A 22,617-nucleotide genomic window follows, 5' to 3' on the forward strand; every position below is an offset into this window, starting at 1 on the left:
TTAAATTAGTTTTTGTGTACAGAGTGAGATAGAGTTTGCTATTTGTTGGTGTTTTTCCCCTGTAAGTTATTTTAGCACAATTTGTTGAAAAGACTTTCTTTCCGCCATTAAGATACCTTGCTTGTTAATCTTTTTCTATTTCCGACTAGATAGGAGACTTCTCCACACCCGTGTTTATATGCCTTTTAACTATTACTGACTGAATACTCTGTATTGGGCATGGACTAAGAGCTGGCTGAGAACTCTAGTCCTGGAAGAGTTTCCCTTTGTTGGAGGAAGCCAACATATAAGCTAATAATTTCCAAGTAATATCTCATGTGATGAGAGAGGACTTCAAAGGAGTTTGTGAGCCTACAGAAGAAGGCATATGACAGGGAGGTAGCATATCATAATGATTAGAGACCACTGGCTTTGGGTTTAGGCAGATCTAGCAGAAAATCCAGGTTCCAACATATACTAGTTGCTAAGACAGACCTTGAGCAAGTCCCTCAACCTTCTAGGGGCTCTATTTCCTTGGGTTTGTTCAAGTATTACATGGCACAAAGTACAAAATGATTACGTTTGCCAGGTACTCACAAGAAATACCTGCTATTTTTCTCCCAAGGGGCTCAGGGAAGACATCCCAGAGAAGGTGGCTCCTCAGCTGAGGCTCAATGAATGTTGAAAGTTGGCCGAAGAAGTGAAGAAAGTGCATTTCAGGCAGGAGGACTGGAAAGGACAAAGATATGGAAACATACATCAACGTGACATAGTTGGGAATATTACTGAAGCTTAAAGTGTGAAGAGGTGGATGGCCAGATGAGCTGGCCCCAGGTCACAGAGAGCTGTATAAACCCTGCTAAGGAGTTGGGCAGTATTTTTCTGTCAATCCACCGCTGAGCAACTAGGGGAAGCTAAAGCTCCCTCCTCTTTTCCCCCAGGTCAACTCTTCAGTGCTACATTCAACAATAGCGCCACCTGTAGGCTTAAATGTGACGCTCACCCTGAGAGCTAGGGGATGCGATGCCTAAGGAGCCATTGACAAACCAACCGGGAAGATGCCCTCTAATACAAAGCCTTGGGCATCTCTAATGTAGGGTGAGAGCCAGAGGTCTCTCAGGACTCCCAATTGAAGCCTGATGCCCACTCCTGATTTTCTCCACCAGCATGGCTGCCTTAAGAACACCTTGCATTTAGTGCTATAGTTGTGCTTAGATGGCTATTCCCAGCATCCTTCCCAAATGGACAGCCGGCTCACTCTCCACTTGTCCTCTTATTGAAGGCATCTACCAGACGTGAACAGCTCTCCCTGAACTATGCCGGCTTTTCCCTGCCAGTTTGCTTTAAGTTGCCATTTGAAACATTTGCAGCATATGAAGCCTTTTGCTAAATGTTTAACATGCATGAACTCAATTACCTTAAGCCTCCCAGTGACCCCACACATAGATTTTATTGTTTAAATTCTCAGATGAGAAAACTAAGGTCCCAAACTATTAAATAACTTGCTACAGTCACACAGACAGTAAATGCCAGGTTCCAAATGTGAACCTTCATTGTAACACCTGAACATTATTGCCTCCTTGCTTGTAGGTAGCCACTGAGGAAGGAATCACTCTGCTCATCTGTTCTTCTGCCCTGATGGGACATCTCAGTCCCACTCACCTCTGCCGTCCTCAGGTGCATCTTAGACAGCCCTTCTGGGACTGCCTTCTTAGCTGTGTCATCTCAGGGGGTGATGAGCCTTGACAGCAGCCCTTTCTTACTTGACTGTGTGCTGACTCCACCACCCGGCTATCCCAGCCCACCTGCAGCCTGAATTGAAACATCATTAACTCCATCATTAAATGTTTTCTATGTGGTGAGGTATTTACAAGCTGGAAGTTAGATAGCCAAGGTTCAGAGAGGGCAAGATCATAGAACAGTAAATCACAGCATCAAGACTCCAATCTAGATCCCCTACCTCTGAAACCAGCACCATCCCACACACACTACGTTGTCTTTCTGGATAGTGAGTTGCCTGTCCAGAACTCATAGCTTGTATGCTTTTCACTACTGTCTTATCAAGAAAAGACAGAACAGTAGAGGGATAAGTGGTCAAGACATGGATTCAGCCACAAGTAACCCCAAACAAAGATCAACATAAAGAAAACATGGAGGCCAGGCACGGTGGCTCAAGCCTGTAATCCCAGCACTTTGGGAGGCCGAGGCGAGAGGACTGCCTGAGCTCAGGGGTTCGAGGCCAGACTGGGCAACTTGGTTAGACCTCATCTCTACAATAAATCAAAAACTAAGCCAGGCGTGGTAGCACTCACCTGTATTTCCACTACTTAGAAGGCTGAGGAAGAAGGATCGCCTGGGCCCAGCAGGTCGACACTGGGGTGACCGTGAGTGTACCACTGCACTCCAGCCTGGGCAACAGAGTTAAACTCTGACTCAAAAAAGAAAAACGACATGGAGTTCTGATTCATATTCTCATAGGCAAGGACTGTGCTGCTGAGTCAGCATCTATTTCCATTATCAGATCGGGATGAAAGCCTGTCTCCAAAGTGACATCATTCTAGAAAAGAAGTAGAACTATGTGAGACAGCACAGAATCAGAAAACCCCAGTTTGCCGTGAGTGAACCAGATACAACCTCCTTTTTGCAGCTGTGCCCAATTTGCGAAATGTATAAAGCAAAGATCAAAATCAAGCCTTTCCTCCACATCCTGCCCTCTGTTTCTGTGAGTCTGTCTGTATACCTTGAACCTCTGGATGGATTGTTCCAGGCCACCATTCTGCTGTTTTGATGTCTTTTCAGCTGTGCCCCATGTATTGGGAAGCTGTATGTAGTGACTTGGTCTTAGAGCATTAAATGTTTTCTATGTGGTGAGGTATTTACAAGCTGGAAGTGCTGCTAGGGTCCAGTGCTTCAGGAAATGATGTGTACAACCCAGAGGTTCCTAATAGGGTGTGTTGTGGGTTTTTGCTGCTCCTGCCCTTGGCTGGGAACACAGGAGTTCTTATGAGTTCAACCATGAGTCACGAGCATGAGACTATCAATCGGCCAAATTGATAAATTCTATCAAAGCATCTCCACTATAGTTTCAGAAGGTAGTTTTATAGAAGGCATTCACAGACGTTTTGCAAAAGTCATTAAGATGGTAAAAGAGACACTTTCCTAATACCTCCTATGTGATACATATTTGTATAATAGCAAAAACAAGTGGAAATAACTAGAGACATAGAAACACAGTTGATGAATTAAAAGTCTTAACATTTATTCATTCACTCTCCCAATCATTTCTTGATCACCTGAGATGTGCCAGATTCTCTTACTTGCTGATGATATGGAAATGATCAACACACTCCCTTCTTTCAGGGGGCCTCATATTTAACGGGAGAAATAGACATAAATGCAAGTAGTCGTGATTCTGTCGCGACTATGCAGAAGGTATTGTGGGAGCACAGAAGTAGAATAGATAAGCAAGAGGCTGAGGGTGGACATCACAAATGAAGCTCCATTTGAACTGCATCTTGAAGGGTATATAGGAGTTTGTCAGACAGAAAGTTTAGGATGGGATTTCAAGCAGAGGAATTCCATGTGCAAAGGTAAATTAGAAGGAGAGTGATGGAAAGTCTGGAAAATGGCAAATTATTTAACATACTCTGGTACCTAAATGTTGAACCACTGCAGTAAGACAAGCCGAAAGCCCTCTGCTCATCATATACATGTACTCTAATGTCAAAGCTGTGAGTCCAAAGTATATCCAGGTAGAGCAATGGAAATGGAGACAGAGACAGTCTAGAACAACAACAAAAGAGACAATCTGAATTTAAATAGCATGACCCATGAGGTACAAGAAATGGGTGGAGCTGGCTGATATTTGCCCAGTGGATAAAGTAGAGGGGTCTTAATAGAATGGTATGTGCCAATGATCTGGCATATAGTATATACTCAATAAACAGCAGCTTCATGACAAAGGGCCATATAAAAACAACAGGTAAAACTTTACAGGGCAGCCCAGGGAAGTAGTAGGTTTGTGTTTGCTATCTATCTTCAGTTTTGAGTACACAAAAGTCAGCTAAGAAACACTGAAAATTCAGGTCTGAGCATGTACATTAGAGGCCAAATGTATACTATCTGTGTAATATCAGAACCCTAAGCTGAGAAATTAAATAAAAATGAGTACAGGAACAGGAAATTGGTACTGGGATATCAGTAGATGTAGATATCCAGCTACCTTGTAGAGGCAGTTCATGACTGCCACATTCCTAGAACCTTCTTGAGAAGAAAGAACTTTTCTAAGAATGAGCTCATCACCAAAAATTGCAAATGGTGTGAAGTAACAAACTACCATAAAAGAGAATCATGAGGTATACGAGTTGAAAATAATAGAACGGCCTAAAAATAGCAAGGGATTTGAAGATGATGCAAATAAATACTTCTATTATGTCTAACTGCATAATAAATTTAATTGAAAACTGTTAAGAATGATAAGAGATAGCACCACCTGCAAATTCTTAATGGCGTCTTTAATGTTTCAGTCCTGGTTTGTGAACTGACTCACATATCAAAACTGAAACAAAATTTGAAGCAATTCAATAAAAATCTACTCAGTCTGGTCAAAAATAGTCCTTTAAAAGTTATCTTGGAAAAAGCAGAAAGATAGAAAAAGCCAAAACAGTTGAGTAAAACAGTCATCTCATTTTACCCTGTTAATTAAACCAGCTCTGAACTTGTTATAAACAATTTTATTTATTCATATTTCATCCGGTGCTTTCACTTTGTTTAAGAGTAGACCTCTTATCCATGTACTTTGTTAGTAAGAGATGTCAAAACTTTAGCAAAAATGAAAAAAAAAATTTTTCTCTCTCACTGTTTTATTAAAGCAACATTTCAAAATGTCTTTACATAGTCTTTGTTTTATCTATAGAATTTTGAAACTCTTTCTAGAAATGGCTGCTAAACTCAGGGGTTGAAGGACAAGATAATGACACTGAAGCAGGGGCCCCAGATTTCCATATGTCCATCTGGAACTCTCTCTTAGGATAGTACTCCCTGAACTTGGGGGGTGGGGTCTATGGATAAATAAAAATTCAGAAACAAAATTGAAAGAGTTATATACAGTTGTCATTACTTGCTAGATAAGGAGGTTGAAAGAAATATCTACTGCTGACATAATCTCATTAAAAAAACACTTTTATACCAAAATATTAATAAAGCACATAATCTCAGGGGAAAAATGATGGACCTCCAATTTGTATATAAGCAACTTTACAAAAAAATACATTATAGCACGCTTGTTTTCCCCATTGTGCCATGAACTAGTACAATATTGGCTATGGTTTCAGATTTGGTTCTCTCTAGTGTGGAGATACAGGGCTGCAGGATTCTAAAATCCATATTCGTTTAGATACATATTCAGCACTAACATGGGCAGATTCTACACCACCCTTTAGAATGGACCGACCTTGAAACTACTGGAATTTTGAAGGTTCTTTGTGGTTTTCATAGCACTTACATACAGATTCTCTCATTCAACCTAAACAAACCTGAAAGGGTAAACTGAGGTAAGGTGGGCCGATGCTGTGAGAATTATGCAAAGAATAACAAAGGAGAAAGAAGCAAAGTTTATTATCCACTTTCTACAGACAGATAGAGCCAGCATTCACAGGCAAGCAAGGCCTCGAAGGCTGGGAAACTGGGTATACTTAAAGTTCTTGGGGAGGGTTTGGGCTAAGGAGAATATTTAAAGTTGCACTTTTTGATGTAGATAACAAATCACGTACGTCTTGTGGCTTGACATCATCAGGCAACGGTATCTCACAACTACAGGTGGTGGGCTGGAGGCTGGACACAGTAAACTAGTAACAATACATCAAGGCCAGAAGCACAGATGACTTGAACAATTTGGGCTGCATGCTTTCTAGTTGGTTACAGTTTTTGCTTATTCCAAGCATTCTAGTTCACAAGGCTTGATTAAATATTATACATTTAATTAATGCAAAGACATGAAAGAAAGCAGTTGTCATTTAGAGACTAAAGGAACAGATACATTTCTGGGTGCTAGAAAGTTTCAGCAGAGCCTGTTTCTTATCTAGGTCCAGCAGAGGCTTTTCCAGGGATGTGCAGTTTTTTGTTGCTGTCTCCTGCTTATCAGGAGGCTCATTGAAGGCAGTTGTGTTCCCTTCAGTATGAGTAACAGTTACTAGATCCAAGGACTGTGAAGTTGGGTAGGGGAGAGGGGATGGGGGCTGGGGGGAAGGAAAAATATTCACTCTTAAACTCCAATGGCTTCTAAAGAAGAACAAAATTATGGACTTCACAGCAACTTGGATGGATTTATAGTCTATCATACTCAGTGATCTATCACAGAAACAAAGAACTGAGTACCATATGTTCTCACTCATAAGCAGACATTTCCTATAATACAATAAGAAGGGGATTGGCAGTAGTGGTACACTGCCAAGAGAGGGAGGGGGCAGATAAGGGTACCTGATCTCAAATCAGGCGAAGCTACTTTACCTGTACAATGACCACTTGTATACCTAAATCTGAATTATACTCCACATCTTTAAAATTAAAGTTCAAATGGTATCTACGTTTAGCCCAACTCAACTTAAAACAAGTTTCTTCCCAAGTCTTTTAAGTTAGGAATTGGAGTAACAATAATTAAGACTGGACAATAAAATATTAGAATAATTACCAGGTTCTAAGCCCTGGAGTGCCAGTTATGTCTCTTGCTAATGATCAGCAGAACTGCTCAGCAAAGTGTGACAGGGCTAGAGTCGAAACTAAAATGGCTGCACTATTGCTAAAACTATTTTATCAAGTTCTTTTATTCTAAGTTTCTTGGGGTTTCTACCTTTCAAAACCTAAACAAACAAACAAATCTAAACAAACAAACAACCCAAAAACTAAGACAAAGCCCTACTGCAAGTAGACAGTGTTATTTTTAAGCCTGTCTTGCAGATGAAGAAACTAAAAATCAGAGCAGTCATTCATTTATTCTTTTTTATTTATTTATTTTTAATTTAAATCAAGGTCTTGCTCTGTCACCCAGGCTGGAGTGCAGTGGCACAATCACAGTTCACTGCAGCTTTGACCTCCTGGGCTTAGACGATCCTTCTGCCTCAGCCTCCCGAGTAGCTGGACTACAGATGCATGCCACTGTGTCTGGCTAGATGTTTTCATTGTCTGTAGAGATCTCGTTATGTTGCCCAGGCTGGTCTCAAACTCCTGGGCTCAGACAATCCTTGGCCTCTCAAAGTTCTAGGATTATAGGCAGGAGCCACCGCACCCAGCCTCATTTTTTCATTCATATATTCAACCAATGTTTATTCAGTATCTTTGAGTCCTGCAGCACTATGCTAACTGCAGTGATGTCAAGAAGAATGAAAAAAATACATATTCTTGACTTACTCCAGATGAGAGACCCAAGAGATTCAAAAAACTCTAAGAGAACTATTACTATATGAATTCCTACCCCACATTCACTGTATTTGTTTGCAGTGTTTGTACTTAGAACTTTGTTAAGTTTAATTTTTGTTTGTCTCATAAAATAACCGATTGCTTCCGCAACTGCTGCTAGCAGTGTGTGAATGTTAAGCAATAAGCCCCTCCTGGACATTCCTTTGCTTAGATAACAGTAGACGGTGGCACCAGCCACCCCTCCCCCCGTAGGTTCTGCGTTGTTTAACCTCCTGCCTGCTTGCTAAACCTAGCTTATCTGACATTGCACCCTGCCCATTTAGCAGCTCCTCGTCAATCACAGGTAGCTGAGCAGACCAGACCAATCCCAAGTGCCCCCATACCCATTAGGAGAAATTACCCAATCATGTAAAAACAAGTTTAAAGTTCTTTCCCCTCCCTCTGTAATTGTGCATAAAAACTGCTTGCCATACTGGATCTGGACTCTCGTCCCTGAAGCCACTGCCAGCTTCATACGTGAGCCCAGACTCGAGCCTGAATAAAGACCCTCGTGTGTTTGCATCGGAGCTGGCTCTTTGTGGTCTCTCTCGGATTTGAATTCTGGGTTCAACACAGATTACATGGGTAGCCAGTGGCAGAGCTGGGACAGGAGTCCAGGTATTTTGATTGCAAATATTGTTCTTCTCTACCAAGCCATGTTATCCATCATGTGTCTCTCCTCATTGTGGACAGTTCTCACTACCAAGACAGCCCTCCTGATCCCCAGTTTTAGACAAATGGACACATGTGGCACTCCACACGGGCTCTCAGATTCAAACCATTCTTTAGACATTTGTTCAACTTACCTTTAGGATGACTGAGCCCTGGAAAGGTTCTGAGGGTGTGGTGGGAAAGGGAAGAAGACCATTAGAGGCAGTATTCCAGCCAGCAAAAAAAAAGGCCTTCAGCAAACCAGGAAGCTCAAAGTTGAGGTATTATTTGAACATGAATAAGCTAAGGGCCCTTAATCCCACCATGCCAAACAGCTTATCAAAATATTTGTTCCAGGCTGGGCAAGGTGGTTTATGCCTGTAATCTCGGCACTTTGGGAGGCCAAGGCAGGAGGTTTGCTTGAGCCCAAGAGTTCGAGACCAGCCTGGGCAACATAGTGAGACCTTGTCGCTACAAAAAATAAAAAAAATTAGCAGGGTGTGGTGTTACGCACCTGTAGTCCCAGCTTTCTGGGAGGCTGAGACAGTAGAATCTCCTGAGCCCAGGAGGTAAGGCGGCAGTACCACTGCACTCCAGCCTGGGTGACAGAGTGAGATGCCAACTTAAAAAAAAAAAAAAAATTGTTACAAACAGATGTAGTTCTCCCCTGGAGACATCTGATAAGCACCATTTTTTCCGATTGCTTACATTCCAGTAATGCCTCAGGTTAACATCCTTGTTGCCCACACCTTAATCTTCTTCTGTGCTTACATCTTGTTTGAAATAGTCTTTCTACAGCACTTTGCCAAACATATTCTCATTATGCACCACATAGTTCAAAACCCATTCTCTCCAAAGAGACCACTTTGATGCACCCAGAACATTTCATTTTCCCAGTTCCATCTCATCAGGTCTCCATATCTAGTATTCATAAATTCAAGGATCATATGAAGCCTGCACCCACCAGTATGTGATTGCACTTATGGGTGTACTGGTTACATGGCTGTTATAATTTTGAGTAGCACCCTTACATCGATTACTACTTAGGCATTTACATTTGTAAAATCATTGTAGATATTCTCATTTCATATGCCTAGAAGACTGAGACATGCTAGAAGTCAGAGGCTATCTATTCATAAATAGATGTAGATAATTTGAATATGCCTAATGCAGTGCCAAATGATAGATCATTATGTACAGTGTATTTGTTTATGACACTTTTGGAGTTAAGAGGAAAAGAATGGCCAAGTGCAGTGGCTCACGCCTATAATCCCAGCACTTTGGGAGGCCAAGGTGAGAGGATTGCCTAAGCCCACAGGTTTGAGACCAGTCTGGGCAATTTGGTGAGACCTCATCTCTGCAATAAATCAAAAAATTAGCCAGTTGTGATGGCACGTGCCTATAGTTTCAGCTACTTAAAAGACTGAGGTGGAAGGATCACCTGAGCCCAGTAGGTCGAAGCTGTGGTGGCTGTGAGCGTGCCACTGCACTCTAACCTGGGCGACAGAGTGAGACTTTGACTCAAAAAAAAAAAAAAAAGAAAAGAGGAAAAGAGAAAAACTAGCTGTAACCTTCACATAATTCTACTCTATACTCTGTTGAATGAGATGGTTAGACTCTTCTTTTTCTGAAAATAGAAAAAAAAATGTGCCATCAATAACTACATTAATGGGAAGATACTGGATCCATCTTGGAAGGTGCCAGTTCAACAGAAAACATTTAAGAAATCTGATGCCAGCCGGGCTTGGTGGCTCAGCCTGTAACACCGCGCCTTTGGGAGGCTGAGGTGAGTGGATTGCCTGAGCCCATGGGTTCGAGACCCGCCTGGGCAGCGAGACCTCATCTCTACAATAAATCAAAAAAAAATCAGCTGGGCGTGGTAGCGCATGCCTGTAATTCTGGCTACTCAGAAGGCTGAGGCGGAAGGATCACCGGAGCCCATCAGGCGAGGTTGCGGTGGCTGGGAGTAGCCACTGCACTCCAGTCTGGGCAACCGAGTGAGACTCCATCTCAAAAAAAAAAAAGAAATCTGATGCCAACTTTATGCAGGCTGACCCTTCTACGCATATTAGTGCTTGGCCACAAATACCTGGAAGGTGGCAGCTCCTTTAAGATGCAGTTGACCTTCTTTCAATGACAGTGCAAGCCTCTTTGTGAGGAAACCATAAAATGCTTTATAACTCATTGCATTGTGGCCTCGACAACTTTATGAGAGGCAATGAAAGAAGATACTTGCTCCTGATCCATCACAAGGCATAGGAGCACCATTGTGAGTCCTGCTAGATAGATGCCAAGACACACTGACTTAGTCATCAAAGCCATGTGACTCTGGGTGATGTGAGCTCCCACACAAATTCCTAGATTTCACCCTAATGGACATTGAATATATAAACTCTCAAGATAACCTTAACTCATGTGAAATCTGCAGTTTGTCATCCTCAAAAATTATCTGCTCAAATTGGACAACCAACAAATATTTACTGAGTAAAATTGAAGAATTGAATGAAACTGGATGCTTGGGAGTCCAGAGGTTGCTACCATCCTCCTATACTTATGACAAATTTGAATGACAACTGGATTGATGAGAATTATATTTTCTAATCCGAGCATTGACCCTGGGAAGAGAGATTTATGGCACATGTTCAGGTTCTGTGGATTGCCAGTAACCTGAGCTTCTTTTTAAACTTTTCCAGTTTGCTTATTTCAAAATAGAATGAAAGTCTATCAGCATGTGGATTCCAGGAAGCAGGTTGATTTGGAAGAAAAGTAGTCTACAAAACAGTCATTCTGAAAAGATCATCAACTCAGATTCTTGGGTAAAAGCCATATTCAACTGCTTGTTCAGTCCTTCCATTCTCTGCTAATTCATTCAACTCCAGTTGAATTATAGTAAGTAAAGGTAAGACATCAAAACTCTGTCTCCTCCACACTGAAAAACAGGAATCTTGAATCTCAGTAACCCAAGGCCCACATACCAAAGCTGGTTCCTTTTCTACCTTTCAAAGAAGGAGACAGAGTCGCCTTCCAGGAAGAGTGGCTGGAAGAAGCCTGGGATCCTGGATGAAGCCCTGTATCTCCAAGAAGTCTTCCAGGACCAGCTGAAATTATGCACTGAGGCAGCCGGTGTCAGATAGCTCCATTCACAACCTTGCAAACATACATGTTTATAGCCTGTGGGGATAGGATAGACAAACTAGATGTGGAAGAGGAACCGGGGGTGGGGGAGGGGGTGGAAATCATTAGCGCTGAATCTGACCTTTCTCTTTGCTCTAAAAAATGAGAAAGCCCTAACACTGCAGAGATTTATTTACATTAACAAGTTCTTATTTCAAGATGCAATTACCCATGGGATAATTAAGCTTACAGTACTGGAGATCGCATTAAACTCAATTAAATCTTTTACCATTAGAGTCATTATTTGGGGACAGGGGAAAAAAAGAATGCACATGCCAGTTAAAGAGGGATGGAAAAGAAAATCATCTTGGGCAGTGTTCCCCAAATCTGCTGCATAAGGATTGTCAGGAAAGTCTGTGAGAAGCACAGATTTCCTATCCCTTCTCCCTACCTCATCCCTATTCAGACTCAGGAAAGGCTGGAATGGGAGCCAGAAATGGATAATTTTTAAAGTGTCCTGCACCATTCAGCCCAGGGACGAACTTTGAAGAAGCAAAGGTCTCAGAGGTTGGTGTGTTGCCCTGACTCAGCTTTACAGTCTGACCTTCAGCTTGACAAACACTGAACTTGATGTTGCACCTGGGTTGATCAGGGCTGATCAGGATTGATTTGCTTACAAAGTTGACAAGACACCCATGTATAAATCAGAATGCCAGCTCACTAATGACAAAAGGGGGTAGTCTTTCCCAGAGATCAAAATGTTCTCGTCTGCCCTAATGTAGACATTAAAAATGTCTATATTTTTAATCAGGTGGTTGCCTGCTGCTAATATGTGAAATCAGATCAAAGGGATGCTCCCAGAAGCATTTTCATTCAGGCTGCAGGAGAGTGGAGTAATTTTTGTACTGTATGCCCTAGACCAGATATCCCTAACTTTGGCTGGCATTAGAGAAACACCACCAAATTTTTGTCCTCAGACTTTTTTTTTTTCTAAATTCTATAAAGACAGCCAGTCACTCTTTTTGTCTGTGTATTTGCTTATTCTCCCTTTGAATTGAATATATTTTATTAAATTTTCACTTTCTTAGTAGAAATCACATTCGTCATGCATTGCAGGCCACCTGTATTGCACTCAATGTGTTCACATCCCCAGCAATATCTTGAGTGACACCTTAGACAGTTACACTTATTTTTTATCCCTCTGCTCTGCTTTGATGTTCAACTTTATGGAACTTACCTTCCAGCAGGGAGGAGACATGTAATAAGTATATCTTAAGTATTATCAAAAAATATATATAAATAAATAATAAGAAAATGTGAGTGTTTTGAAGAAATTAAATTAGAACAAAGGTAGAAAGCGACTTGGGATGGAAGCTGTTCAAGGAAGACTTCTCTGAAGATGTGACATTTTAACTGAGAGCTAGAATCTTGTCATTGTATTCTCAAAGCATGTTTATTTCCAAGATTATGTGGTGTCTTGTATCTCCAGCATAAATACTGACTTTGCTTAACAAAAGGAGTCAGTTTGTTTTTTTGTTTTGTTTTGTACTGTCTCACTCTGTTGCCCAGGTTGGAGTATGGTGGCATGATCATGGCTCACCTCAGTCTCCACTGTCCCAGGCTCAAGCAATCCTTCTGCCTCAGTCTTCCAGGTAGCTGGGACAATAGGCATGCACCATCATGCCTGGCTAATTGTGTGTGTGTGTGTGTGTGTGTGTGTGTGTGTGTGTGTGTGTGTGTGTGTAGACTAGGTCTCACTACTTTGCCCAGACCTGTCTTGTACTCCTGGGCTAAAGCAATCCTCCCACCTTGTCCTTCCAAAGTGCTGGGATTACAGGAATAAGCCACCACACCTGGCCTGGTTTTTTAAGCTTTTTAATGAACAATTATTGAGCAAAACACTCACCTACATAATTTTAAAACTCTTTTGCTATTAAACATGAGAAATACTGGATAAAATATGACAAATATTTATAAATTAATTTTTTTAAATGACATATGTATTTTAAATGAAAAGATGAGTGCAATAAAGTTAGAGAAATTCCCCAGATAACCAAAATAATGAGGGAAATAAAAACTAGTGGGTCAGCACAAGAGCTGAAACTTTAACTGCTACAGAGAGGGGAATTGGACACTAATCCCTCATGGGAACAGGAAATAAAGCCTTAGGCTCTAGAGACAGGAATTTAGAACTGAAGCCATAATATAAGGCCAGGATGAAGCAGAATTAAAAACAAACAAAAACACCCATCAGCTTTTGGCAGGAGTTTAAAAAAATATTTCTGTGAAAATGTACAGCCATGAAATTATCTGGTGTTCAAATTCATGCCATAGACATAGTCTAGGAAACTTTGCACTGAGATTATAACATAAACATGGTACTTAGCTACTGATGCTCCTGGAGTAGCAAATGCAAAATCTTTCTTGAAGAACACCCCCTTAACATGGACTCTAGGCTGGGCGCAGTGGCTCACGCCTATAATCCCAGCACTTTGGGAGGCTGAGGTGGGAGGATTGCCTGAGCCCATGGGTTCGAGACCAGCCTGAGCAACTTGGCAAGACCTCATCTCTACAATAAATCAAAAAATTAGCCAGGCATGGTGGCACACACCTGTAGTTCTAGGTACTTGGAAGGCTGAGGTGGAAGAATCATCTGAGCCCAGCAGGTTAAGGCTGCAGTGGCTGTGACTGTGCCACTGCTCTCCAGCCTGGGCGACAGAGTGAGACTCCAATTCCCAAAAAAATTAAAAAATAAAACAATAAAAACAAAAAAACAGGCTCTATAGGGATTCCCCAAAATTATGTTCCAAGGAAGGCGAGTTCACAATCCAAAATTTTAAAACAGATGAGGAAACAATACTGTGAAAAAGGGTCAGCAAACAGTAACAGAAGGCAGACTTGGAATTGTAAATAGTGTAATTATTGAAGAGAAATAATTTTTGAAAGGACTTCAAGGATTAAATATATAAAAGAACTTAAGAAAAAAGTACAAAACTCTCTTTAAAAAGATTAGACAAACTTTGAAAATACAACTTGTAGAAACAAGAAATAAGGTGATGAAATCTAAAATTCAATGAAGGAGAAAATATTTGCAAAACACATATCTTACAAAAGACATGTATCCATAATATATAAAGAACTTCCTCGGCCGGGTGCAGTGGCCCAAGTCTATAATCCCAGCACCTGAGAGACTGAGGCGGGAGGACTGCCTGAGCCCACAGGTTCGAGCCAGCCTGGACAACATGGTGAGAACTCATCTGTACAATAAATAAAAAATTAGTTGGGCGTGGTAGCGCACACCTGTAGTTCCAGCTACTTGGAAGGTTGAGGCGGAAGGATTGCCTGAGTCCAGCAGGTCGAGCCTGCGGTGGCTGGGAGCGTGCCACTGCACTCCAACCAGGGCAACAGAGTGAGATTCCAACTCAAAAAAAAAAAAAAGAACTTCCTAAACTCAACAATTAGAAAACAACCTGACTGGAAAATAGCCAAAAAGGCTCTTCTCCAAAGAAGGTAAAGGGATGTTCATATGAAAAGATGCTCAACATCACTAGCCATTAAGGAAATGCAAATTAAAACCACTATGAGACACCAGTACACACTTATTAGAATGGCTAGATTTTTTAAAGTGCTGATACAGGTTAAGCATCTCTAATCCAAAAATACAAAATATTAAATGCTCCAAAATTCAAAACATTTTAAGCTCCAATGTGACACTCAAAAAGAAATGCTCATTGGAACCTTTCAGATTTTCAGATTAGGGATGCTGAGCTGGTAAGCATAATACAAATATTCAAAAATCTAAAAAAATCAAATATTTCTACCCCCAATGTCTTAAGGATTTTGGATAGGAGATATTCAACCTGTAATACTAAAAGTTGGCAAGGATGTGGTGATTCTAGACCTCTCATTCATTGTTGGTAAGAACGTAAAATGGCATTTTCTTAAAAATGCCTGGCAAGTTCTTAGGAAAAAAATTAAATGTACAATTACTATATGGCCCAGCAATCACACTTCTGGAAGGTTAACCAACAGAAATGAAAACTTTTGTTCACACAAAAACCTGAGCATGAATGTTCATAGCAGTTGTATTTGTAATAGCCAAAAGCTAGAAACAATGTAAATGTCCTTCAGTGGATGGATTATTAAACTACCTCTGGTACATCTGAATAATGGAACACTGCTCAGCAATAAAAAGGAGAAACCACTAATATACACACAAAGATTTGGATGGATCTTAAAAGTGTTATGCTAAGACCAGGCTCAGTGGCTCAGCCTGTAATCCCAGCACTTTGGGAGGCCGAGGTGAGTGGATTGCCTGTACCTCATCTTTACAATAAATCAAAAATTAGCCGGGCCCGGTAGTGTGCGCCTGTAGTTCCAGCTACTTGGAAGGCTGAGGTGGAAGGATTGCCAGAGCTCAGCAGGTCGAGGCTGTAGTGGCCAGGAGTGTGCCACAGCACTCCAGTCAGGGTGACAGAGTGAGACTCCAACTAAAAATAATAATAATAATAAAGCATGTTATAAAAAAAGTGTTATGCTGAGTGAAAACAAAACATCTCAAAGGGTTACATGTACTATGCAGGTTTATTTACATATAATCCTCAAAATTATAAAAGTTTAGAGAGGAAGAACAGATCAGGTGTTGTCCAGGGATGAGGGAAAGGGAAAGAGAGTGTGACTACTAAGAGGCAGCATGTAGGAGTGTTTTTGTGATGATGGAACAATTCCATTTGTTAATTATGGTGACAGTTACATGGATCTACAGCTGTGATAAAATGTCATAACAAATATATACAAAAATAGTAAAAATATGAATACATGCAAAAAATTGTGAAATCTGTAGTCAGTTAATGGTATTGTGTCAATCAATTTCCTGGCCTTAATAATTCACTATAGTTACTTAATAGGTCACCATTGGGGAAAGCTTTATGATGTGATACGAGAACTCTCTGTACTTTTTTTTCAACTTATTATGATTCTATAATCATTTAAGAATGAAAGTCATTTCAAAATTTTAAAACATATTGAATATATATATATATATATATATATATATTAAACTCGGTGGGCAGGTTAACAGCGGACAAGACACAGAAAAAACAAGACAGCATCAATGAACTTGAAGACTGAGCTGTGGAAATTACCCAAAGTCAGCCTAGGGAAATGAAGAGAGGAAAAATATAAACATTGATAAGCATGTAAAACAAAATAAGATGTCCTGCAAAAATCTGCTGAGATTTTCAAAAAGAAAAAAATAGAAAAAAAAAAAATGAAAGGAAAGAGAATACTTTAGTAGATGGCTAGGGCAGGCACAGTGACTCACACCTGTAATCTTAGCATTTTGGGAGACCAAAGCAGGAGGACTACTTGAGCCCAGGAGTTCAAGACCAGCATGGGCAACGTAGCAAGACCTCATCTCTACAAAAAAATTAAAAATAAATTAACTAGTGAATTAATTAGCCAGGTGTGGAGATGTGCACCTATAGTCCTAGCTACTTAGGAGGTTGAAGTGAGAGGATTGCTTAAGTTCAGGAGGTTGAGGCTACAATGAGCCATGATCATGCCACTGCACTCCAGCTTGAATGAGAGAATGAGACTCCAACTCAAAAAAAATGATAATGGTTCAGAAATTTCCAAAATTGATGAAAGACATGAATCTGCAGATTCAAGAAGCACAGTCATTTGCAAACAGGATAAATAAAGATGAACCACTCATAGACATATTATAATAAAGCAACAGAGTATTATTTAAGAGAGAGATCTTAAAAACAACTGGTATGGCTAGTTTTCTCTTTGGCTAATCACAATTTATCCTGGTGTTTCTCTTGTACTCATACTGAAATCTGCTATCCCAATACACTGATACCTAAGCATGTCTAGAGTTTATTAGTTTGCAGGGAAAATAAAACATAAAAATTCTTGTACTGTCTAAACTTTGGTTCAGTCTCAGTAATAAGAGCTGAGAAAACATGACAGGCACTTGATTCTGACTGGCCAAGAACTCAACAAGCAAACTGTAAGTCTGTCTTAGTTTCACTCAACTTATTTTTGCTGCCATAAACAGTAAATCAAACCCACAATTTCTCCCAAACCATCCCATGTTAACAGCTCTTAACTGGTATGGTGACAGCTCAGTTCAAACACCTTTTAATTTGTTGCGTGCCCAGAGGGTTTCTACCTGGGCTACCAGACTTTGAACTGTAAAAACTCAAATGAGACAGTGAGGGATAATGCAGTTCTCTTTCTTTTCTTCTCTCTCTCTCTCTCTCTCTCTCCTTCTTTCCTTCTTTCTTTCCAGTGTATCAGGCAATTTTAGTCTAAGTCAACCCTGGAATGACTTACAATACAGTAATGAGTTGAGAATGAAAAGTTCTGCTTCTAGCTGGGCTCGGTGGCTCAGCCTGTAATCCCGTGCTTTGGAAGGCTGAGGTGAGTGGACTGCCTGAGCCCGCGGGTTTGAGACCCGCCTGGGCAACTTGGCGAGACCTCATCTCTACAAGAAATAAAAAAAAAATTAGCTGAGCGTGGTAGTGCGCGCCTGTTGTTCCAGCTACTTGGAAGGGTGAGGCAGAAGGATCGCCAGAGCCCAGCAGGTCGAGGTTGCAGTGGCTGCGAGTGGCCACTGCACTCCAGTCTGGACAACAGAGTGAGACTCCAATTCAAAAACAAAAAGAAAAGTTCTGTTTCTGACATTCTGGAAATCTCTTAAACCTTTGAGTCTTGTTCTTATCCATCTCTAAAATGATGAAAAAATAAAACTCTATCGTATTGCTTATCTCAGTAAAACACAGTGTGTCATTGCCCTAAGCTTCACAAATATGTCTTTCTCCACTCAACTCCACCCTAACTTTAGCTGAAAGGAGAATGGAATCCATTCATTCACTTACTTATTTTTCTATTAACACTTTATCAAATTAAAAGATAATTCTTGAAGATGAATTGGGATGGAGTGGAAGGATGATTCAACTCTCCTGGTTGTTGAATTCTTAGTGAATGAGGATATCCGGTAGAGTGGCATTTCCTTCAGAGTTGTAAAAAAAGAGATATGCACGTGTGGAGAAGAATCCTAAAGGAAAGAAGTGTGCAACAAATCTACCTCCATGCATATTTCCTCATACTTGGTATTTCTATTACTCTCTCCCATTGGACACCCTCTCAATTTTTCACATTGTCCATGGCTCTGAATGACTGTAACAAGTACATTTCTACAAAGATTATGAACTTCACAGTTCTAGGAGCATGAATAACCAGAATGAACTACGCAGGGAGGAAGTCTGTATTATCTTCTTCCATGTCAAGTTCTTTACATGCACATGGGTAGAAAAGGTTCCCAGGCTGTTGTCTTAGTTCTGGAGTGGAGCTTCTGCTCTGTTCCCTGGGGGCCTGTGGAAGCAGGTCATGTTGATGTCACACAAAGATGACTCAGTCTCTGGTCAGAGGTCATCTTGATGCTTTCTTGGATGAATTTTAAATATGGAAAGATTTGACCCAGGATTCACAATGGAGACATATGCAAGATTTTCACTTCATCTTTATACTTATTGGCTCTCTTATTGTACTGTTTTCTCATCTCTTACCCATTTACATGCATTCTCTCTTTCTGCTTCTCTTCCTCCCTCCTTCCCTCCCTCCTTCCCTCCCTCTCTCTCTCTTTCTGTCTCCCCCTCACTTCTCTCCCTCTCTTGTTCTTTGCTCTCTCACTATTTACTCGAAGTGCTGAAATCATTCCAAAACTTACCGTTAAATAAAAACAATGAGAAAATGGAAAATCACTGCCATACTCAGGCTAGGAAATGACTGGAAATTCTGAGAATATCAGATAAATATACATACATTTTACCCTCATTATATATCATACCAGTAAACCACAGTTGGCTAACATCACACCAACTTCTGAAGAGTAAATATTATGGCAATAAATGTTCCAAGATGACAAGGAAGTATTTTCATTCCCTAAATTTCCTACGCAGATGATATTCATAGAGTTGATATTTCAGTTGTCACAGAAAATAAATTATTTCACCAGGTTACATCCTTCATTTATATAAACCTCCAGGCTGCTTGTTTCAATACTCCCTGCAGCTGTTACTTACGTTTTTTGCTGCATAATTACTGTTTATTCAAAATCTCTTCACTTGTGAGGGGATTTGCCCACGGAGCTCTCCCATTCAGCTTTCAAAACGTGATGACGCTTATGTTTGGTTCTCTTTGCTAAATGCTTGAGGCAGCTTTTAGTCCTGACCAAAATATTTGCACGATGCAAATTATATTTCTGTGGGCTGTCAAATTAAAGTCTGCAGATGAATAAATGAAAAATGTGCATCAAACTTCATGACTGCAATTTCTGGTTGTTTAGAACAAAGGCTTTTGAAATTGGAGGAAGTACAAATACAGGAGCAATGATAGTAAAACCATCTGACAAGCACTGAGTGCTCACCGTGGCCCAGGCCTGCTCTGAGTGCATGCCATATTTAATCTCCAAATAGCCATATGACAGAGAGTATCATCAGCCCATTATAAACATGAGAAAACTGAGGCACAGAGAGGTTAAGTCACCTGCCCAAGGCCCTTCAGCTAGTAAGTAATGCTATCTAAATTTAAACCCAGGCATTTGTCTCTAGAGCCCACACTCCTATGAAAGCTATTTCTCCACACTGATTTATTTTTAGACATTTGATATCCTATGTACTAGATGAAGAAAGGAAAAAGGAAGACAGAAGCCTCTATCCCCTGCCTTAATCCTAGTTCCTCTTTCAACTCATTGACTTCTCACTCCCCAGCATCACACTAACTGGGAGAAGTCCCCATAGAGTGTACAGCTCTGTAGCAGATGCTTTTTTCCACAAAGGGTAATTGAAAAGATCTGGTTTTGGTCTTCTAGCAGTTTATAATCCAAAACAGAAAACTATATTAAGGAGTATAAAAAGAACATATAGACAAGGGGGTGGGGGATAGAACATGGAAACAAATAGACAAAGTTTGTACCAAGTTTAACAGGAGGGCAATGAGATTTGAGGTGTGTAATATCAACAGCCGTGAATGGCAATTCCAAAGCCAACTTGTAACAGGGTGTCTGCCACTTCTGGTAACAGCTGGGAAGTGGCTGCCCACATTTAGAATGCGTGTAAAATTCTACCTCTCTCCAGCCCACTTCACTGGCTCTCTCAGTCTCCCTTCATACCCACTTCTTTCATGTCTACTGTCATTCCTTGTGCCCAAGCACTCATTTAACTGCCTTACAGAGCACTTGCCATAGAAGACTCTGTCTGTCCCAGGCACTCTGAGGGTTACCCAGAGTGAAAGACAGAATCCATCTTCTCAAGGAGCCTACCTGCTGCGGGGCCATCTTTCACAAATGCAAATCTGGTCCTGCCCATCAGGTTTAGAGCCCTCCGATGACTTTCCATTGCTCTTAGGATAAGGCCCAAACCAACCAAGTTGCCTCTCCACAACTCTGCGTGAATGGCCTGCCTCCTCTCCTCTGATCACAGGCACTCCCCCTCTGCTCATGTCTCTCCAACCTCTCATCAGCTCCTCGAATGTGCCGGACCAGCTCTCTGTTTATGTTCTGAAAGGATCCTCTTTTTTCATTCAGAGCCTTTATCATCCTTCATAGATGCCTGCTTGTGTGATGATGGATTCGTGGTGATCTCCCCCACTGAACTGTAAATTGCATGAGTGTGGGAAGAAGGTGAGAGGTCTCCATAGAGATAAGATGAAAATGTCAGCAGAAGTCAGACTGGGAAGAGTAGCTGAGGTGTCAGACTAAAGCTTAGGCGAGTCATGTATGATTTTTAGCAAGGAAGGAAGATGATCGGAATTGGGCCTTAGGAAAACGGTTGAGTCTAGTAGCAATAAGTGAGGTGGATGGAGACAGAGTGGAGTCCATTTAAAAGGTCATTGTTGTAGTCTAAGAGGCAGGAGAAGCACACAGGGTGATGGGAAAGAGAAAGGAAAGTGATTCAAGAGATTAGCTCAAATATTAGTTCAAAATTATCAAGCATTTGATAATTGAATGTGAAAACTGAGATTCCAAGTTTTATAGTCAAGGTGTCTGAGAGCTTGAGTGATTTAATAATTCAAAGTAAGAGTGGGAGGCCTCGGAGAAGATGATAAATCTGTTGTAGACTTCTTCAGGTAGAGCTATAAAGGGACACAGTGGAGATGCCTCCTGGGTGCTGGAGACATGGGACAGGAGGGCAGAAGAAAGGCCTTGACCAGTGTAGAAGATGTGGGTGCCATGTGCACCAGTGGTCGTTGAGGAGAAGGAAGAGAGGGGAAGAGGAAGAGGAGCAAAAGAAGCTGCAAAGTGGGAAGGGCACCCAGAGAATGTAGAGTTAGGGAAGCCAGAAAAGGAGGACTACAAGGAGGAGCCCTTGATTAGTTCTGTAAGTGGACAAGAGCTGGCGCCTGAGGATGGTGCTTGAGCAAAGCTGACCGACGTCACCTAGGACAGAAAGGTTGAGAGAGCAGGTTCAGGGAGCAGGGTTTGGAGGACAAAAGCCACATTACAGGAACGTTATAAAGACTAGAAGTCATCAGGGATTCTACTGCTCTCTGCTGCTGAACTTGATTTCATTAAATAGGGTAGATCGTCCCAGTATCAGTACTTGCCATGAACTGGGCACCTCATGCTATTTTAAGCATTTTTTATTAGCCTTGGGAAGAAAATACCTTCATCACTATAATATGCATAGGAATGCATAATTATAAATTTATAATTTACAGTTAAAATGGCACTCAGGGAAGTACTGTAGCTTGCCTAAGGACATACAGTGAATAAAGGTACTAGACTGTAAGCTCTACCAGGGCAGGAAACATGAGTTTTGGCACCATCATCTATGCCTAGATCGCAATGCTTGGCACACAGGAAGATTTCTTGAATGAACGAAGGAATTAATGAAAGGAGTCCAGTGTCCTAATCAATTCTGTGTGTTCTAAAGCCCATAAGGTTTCCAGATATCCACTGCTGCTTCTCATCCACTTTTATTCCAATAGGAGGGTTTGCCTTCTTGCCAACTTCCTCAGAAATAAGAGTGATGACATTGCTTTGGTGAGAAGTGTTATTTCTGAATAAAGATGTGTGATTATAACTTCACTTTGTAAATTACCCAGTTGATAAATCAACCAAACAATCAAGTCAATCAGAGCTAAATTCATCATGAAGGCAGTTTTGTTTTCTAGGTCATGTGTATGTCAAAGCTCGCAAGCAAGTCAATATGTATGACATTTAAGAAATATATTTTAGGAAGGAAGCACCTCTTGTTCATCCCAAGATTAAATATGGCCCCAATTTTTCAAATGATAAGAGACATCTTTTCATATAATTTTTTAGACAAAACTCTTTCCCAAAGGTGACATCACTTTATATATATATTTCGGAAGATAAACTCATGGGACATAGTGATCACATATTTGAAG

This window comes from Carlito syrichta, unplaced genomic scaffold, assembly GCF_000164805.1.
Source record: "Carlito syrichta isolate Samal-C Ts95f unplaced genomic scaffold, Tarsius_syrichta-2.0.1 Scaffold311470, whole genome shotgun sequence".
NCBI lineage: Eukaryota > Metazoa > Chordata > Mammalia > Primates > Tarsiidae > Carlito > Carlito syrichta.